This window comes from Pithys albifrons, chromosome 7 (assembly GCF_047495875.1).
Source record: "Pithys albifrons albifrons isolate INPA30051 chromosome 7, PitAlb_v1, whole genome shotgun sequence".
NCBI classification, from domain to species: Eukaryota; Metazoa; Chordata; class Aves; order Passeriformes; family Thamnophilidae; genus Pithys; species Pithys albifrons.
In genome coordinates this window covers 36274722-36280721 of record NC_092464.1, presented here as the reverse complement: position 1 = coordinate 36280721, position 6000 = coordinate 36274722, and positions in this window count along the sequence as shown.

The window sequence follows — 6000 nt, the reverse complement described above, 5'->3', positions numbered from 1 at the left end:
AAACCCCAATTTTCTATATTATGACCTTGCTCTCCAGTAACTTGCAACGATGAACATTTCACGAATACATAAGTTGCAGCTTGTCTGCACAAGGGCACTCATATACCCCTGCTTCTGTCCAAGTTCCTGCACCAAGTACCACATGGTGCAGCCAGCACATTTACTTCAAACAACTCCTTCACGTGTTCCACAATAGTTTGCTTTCAGTGAAAAAGGCAATCCATCCACCTTTTAATTCTGCTTTTGCTGCTCTGGCTTTAGCTAGATTTTCTGATAACCAGGTGGTCTTTGTCTTACAAACAGTGAGTCACCTGAGGAGCTGCAGACACAAAGCTAGGTATGGCAGGCAATTACTAGACATGATGCAAGTCTTACTAGGATATGAGCCAATTTTATCTGCATATGAGAAACTACAGCTGGATCACTGGGTACTTGAATAAGAGAATTCAGTCCTTTGTACATTATTTTCACCAGAAACAACAGATTAAGGAGCTCAAGTCCAATGTTAAAAAAAAAACAAAATCAATAACCGTGTGTCCTTAAAGCTACTGCACTGTGTATTGTCAGGCCCCACGTGCACACACACGCTACAATCTCTTTTCCCTTCGTCCATCACCCACGGGTTTAGCTACCACTATTTAATGACAACCTTGAATCAGACTGCTTTGGAAAGTATAGTGTGAGAAAGAGCTGTAAGACATTTTATCTGGAGTCTCTGCCCTTGGCTCAGGAGCTGCATTTGAGCTCAGGCCCCTGCTATCAGTCCTTGCCTGAGTTGCATTACAGATATGTCTGTGCCTGGATATGTCTTTTGCTGATCCTGTGATTGCTTTCTGATTTGAATTTGTGGCTTGGCCTCAGACCTGTCTTATCATTATGGCTGCTGCTGTGTAATTTTGTACTTTGTCATTCAACAAGCAGTGGAATCAGTGAATCCTGGTCTATTATGGATTTACATACACTACAATTACTCTTCTCCACCCCCTACATCCTTCACTCAGAAAACAGCAGGGCTGCCCCCAGTGTATGTACAAGAGCTCACTTATATTAAAAGCCTGAGCTCCCAACCCACATTACCTCCCCATCTCCACCATATCTCCAAATCTCTGATGATGTGAACATTAGTTTTCTGAGTTTCTTACTCTGCTGAAATGAGTAAATGGAAAGTCATGGTCAAAGCAGATGGATCTGTGACAGAGGCCACTTCTGGCCATTTACTGAAGAAATCCAGTAAATGTAACATTTGCCAATGGCAAATAAGCAACAAAGTCTATAGTGTCGACTGTCAGCTTTTCAAATAAAATCCAGTCCGGCATCAGCCTGTACCAACTCATGCTTGTTTTGTCAAGCAAAAGAAACTTTTGGAGCAGCTTGAGCATCCAGCCCTGACTACCAACGGAAAACTTATAATCACCGTTATGACAATTCTCTCATGTGCATCATGAGCAAAGTGTACTGATTTTGTCTCTAATTCCTCCAGAATAATACATTTATGAGTTATTCTCCTGTCTTGCCGAGAAAGTTCAGTTCAGCTCGAAGTATAGCAGAGATTAATTAAATTTGTTATGATTATTAATCTATTTTGCTGTCAGGATACCATGTCATTTCCGCTCAACAACACAGAGTAAACAAGTAGCTTTGTATTATTCTTCTGAAACAGCAGTGAAAACTTACTCGATTTGTTCAACTGCTTGCATAGTAGAAGATGGTATTTCTGAGTGTTCTGACTATTCAGGGAAGACAAAAATAAGCAAAACAAGCAGTCAAACATTACATTTTTAATTCCTCATTTGTTTTCTATGACACTTACAAAGAAAATCACACTACTTTACGCTTCTCTGAGTCTTCTCAGTGTTGACTATACAGTAACAGGCAAAGGAACGTGATCCAGTGAAAGCTGAGTTTATGGCAAAAAGAGAGGGTGTCTCTTCCTATTATGCATGTTCAAGCCAGTATTTCTTCTTCAGGGGCGAAGTACTTTTCCCTTGGATTCTGTAACTGTTCTTGAAGAGCACGTAATGGTTTACACAAGGTTGACATCATGTATTTGGGTAAATGTGGCTACAAAATACTATTCCCAGGTATTTCTACCTCATTCTGCAAAGATAAAGTAACACAACATCATAAACTCTGGTCACCCTTAACTATGGTTTTCACCAATTCAAAATAAAGCTGTGCTTCATTTGTTCAGGACACAGTTTGGATTTCATGCTTTAAACAGTTTTGCAAATGAAACAGTTGAGACTGAAGTTTTCACACTGTGATATAAGAATTAAGGACGATTAAAATATTTGTAATTGTCTTAGTATTGGGGCTTGCATAATTAGAGCAGTTTATTCTGCACCCTGGTTCAATTCCAACAGAGAACATATGTTTCCCTGAAAAGACAATTCTTATCTGAAGCAGCATTGGAATAACTGAAATTTCAATTCTGATAAGCTGAGATATTGTAGTATGTCCTGTGAATGTTCTATTTGTTCCGCGACTCATCAGCTAACACTGGCTTTCAGGCTGCTTATTAAAAACACTAATGATTAATTCATTTAAAAGCATTAGATTCAGTTACAAATATATGGCATATGTTATAGACACAAACATGATACAATGAATACAATTTGAGGGTTGTGAGTGCTCTATTAATTTGAAAAATACAGTGTAAACCAAGATTTTAAAACATCTTTGCATCCTCAACACTTGCATTAATCCTGTACGTAGACATAGTCGGCTTGCAAACATTACAACTCTATTTAGCCTCTCTAGATCTAATCAAAGACAACTTTTTCTTTCTTCCTTGTCAAAACACTGGAAATATCCACTCAGAAGATATTGAGAGAAATGTTCAGAGCAGATCTTTAAGTTCTTGCAATGCCTCATTCCTATAGAGATTGACAGCTGACTGAGTTTATTGCCTGGTTATCACATGAAGTCAAATTCTAACCCTGAACAATGCTTTGCACAGCTGTAACTGCTCTCTGAACTACCTCATGTCATTGATTAAACTTGAATCAATGTTATGGGAGTGTTTTACAATGTGGAAGCATTTTTGCTTGTTCAATGCAGCCAACTAACTTACCTCCTGTAGGAGTATACACGTCAGGGACTCCAGCAGTACGAGTCCAAAGTCATATTTGCATGCAGGCAGCCAACACAGGATTTGTTTCCTCATGTGGTTTATGAGATATAGTCTTGATTAAGTGACATTCGTCTAAAGTATTGATTTGAACAGTAAAGAGACTGGTGTATGTATCCAACGTTAAATCTCTAAGTGTACAGCCACCTTCTGAATGCAGTATAAATAATAACAGCGTTGCCTGCTGCCAGCACACAGTACTCGGGATTTCCAGCTACAACAAAACACTACACCTGCTTTTCATGCAGTTTTTATAATAAAGTGTCCAAGCAGCTTGGGGTGTGCGAGCGAGCCCTTCTCCAGGCCACACAGTGCAGGCTGGGTGGGCTTCTACAGCCTCGCGGCACTGGGAAAGTTCTTCTAAACTGGGAGTTTGCCGACCTCTGGCTGTTTTCAGTGCCCATAGCCAAAGTCTTTTTTGTCATCTCAGGCTATCTGAAGGGCACCCTCTTCTGTCCAGCACCCAAACTGCAGCACCACAGTGATTTTTGAAGACGTTTCTTGATTCTGCAAATGAAAATTGCAGTACTGGGGTTTTTCTGCAAGATTAGGAATACCATGATCAAGCCTGCTCCATAATGGATAGAAGACTGTTCTACATAATGTAATGAAGACAACAGGTGTAAAGTAAAATAAAAATATTACAGGAAAAGCAGAAAAATTTACAATGGGTAGGATTGAGAGAAAGAACTGTTTTTCCAGTGGAAATGCAGGCACCCGAGTTATAAGGACTACAATGAATGTTATTGACTGCGTAATTCTCTGAAAAGCTATCCTTGCCAAATAAATGCAAAAAGCTTACTGGTTTTTTCTGGAGGAATTGTCTCAAATTCCAACCGTTCATTAGAACAGTTCAGAACTAGGAATTGTTGCCATGTCTCCTTCAGAAAGAAGTTGTTTCGCCTGGTTTTGTCAAAGTTTTAGGGAGGCAGTGTCAGTCCTAGTTCATATCCATCCCCACAGGTATGTATTTTTTTAATTGAAACAAACAAACCCCTTCATTTAAGCTTCTTCATTTCCAGGTGATTTTTAAATGGCTATCCTAAGGAAACAAGGCTTCTGTGGCTACCATGAATATACACTGACCCAGGGAAACATGGAAACAACTAGCCCATTTTGGACAAACCTGGCAGATGGACAGAGATCTGAAACACAGCAAGCTCCGACAAATTTTCTGATAATCAGCAGCTGGTTAGAAGAGCCTAATAGAAAGGGACCCCTTAATTACTGCCCCCCACTCACCATGAGTCCAGAGTCTGTTTAGATAGAGATCAGCCATACCACATGTCCGCCCATATCTCAGTGACTGTGAAGGAAGAGGAGGATGATAGGGAAGTGAGAGGAGGTATGGAGGAGGAAGCTGGATAACCATATGGATGTGGAACACAAATCACCAGGAAAGGACATTTTATTATGAAATTATGAACTTGTTTTCTCTCTCCCTGGTGGCTCATAGTGTTTTAGAGCCATGTTATTTGGATTGACTTTGGCAGCAGGTAACTAGAAGATCAAAATGCTGTCTATCCAGCTGTTGTGTTGATCACTGTAATTTCTTCCCCTACATGTTGTTTATATCATATTTAGATGTTATTTTGAGATTTTTTTTTTTTGGTCAATAAACATGGTAATACCTACCAAGGCATACAGATTTTCAACACTGTGAAGAGGGAAAACAAAGCTAAAATGACATCTTTGGTAATGTTTAGTGAATTAAGAGATAGCTCTTCTAAACCAAGAGTTTTTATTAATTGCTTGAGTGCTGTATAACATTTGCTAGGAGAAAAAAATATCCAGTCAATGTTTTATCAACTTAAGTATTGTTCAACTTTTAGGAGAGAATAAACCTACAGAGTATTAGTTAAATATTTTTCATTGATCAGATCATGGCAGGTTCACATTTTTTTCATGGAAAACAAGAGCTGACCTTCACCTTCATGTCACATATAATGCACCAAAGTAACCATGGTAATAGCAAAAAAAATATTACAGGCCTTATAAATTCAAGATTTCATAACATCTGTAGGTAGTAAGAGACACTGCCTGTATCAATAAGAGATGCACTGACATACAAATGCATAACTAAGCACTAACCTCACTGAAGTTTTACCATATTTCATTGTTGGATGCTGTGTCATTTTAGACCAGAAGAATATTTACTTGGATGGGGTATAAAAGAGGGTGCATTTCTTTTGATTCTGAAATTTTTCATTTTATTACAGCCATGTCTGTAGTTAGATTCAGATTTATCTGAAAGATAAAGAAAAGATCCCTGTGTTTTCCACAATTATAGGAATTTAAGCATTTCCATTAAATCTATTTTCTGAGACGGTCAAAAACTACACGATCCCAGCATGGGGAACAAAACTGGAATACTTTATTGAACACTTGACCACTTTTTAAGGTTTCAGGGAGACACATGCTAATAGGAAGGGTTATGGTAATTTCAGGAATTTATGGAGGGAAGACAGCAGGGGATTACAACACACTTTGATAACATTCTTTCTAGACTTTTTTCTTATGTTAAGGTAGGAGACAGCTTATCTTCAAGTTGAGCATTACCAAGCCTCCTCTGTTCTTGGTGATGGAATTTCTCTCAGCCTTTGTTGACCAAGGCTTGCTGTTTAAGATTTCTAGCTCTTTTTGCTGTAAGCTGGATTTCAGATTCCTACAATTCCGGCTTTTTTATTTTATTGTTGCAAAGCAAAACTTAAGAAACACTGTAGTTAATTATTAGCTGGATACAGAAAAACAGACAAGGAACACAAGGAACAAAACAGCAAGGGACAAAATTTTGAATGATATTACTATAAGCAATTTTTTAAAGCAAAGGTTCATATTTAGCATTTTTTTTAAAAGTTTAGTTGAAGCTA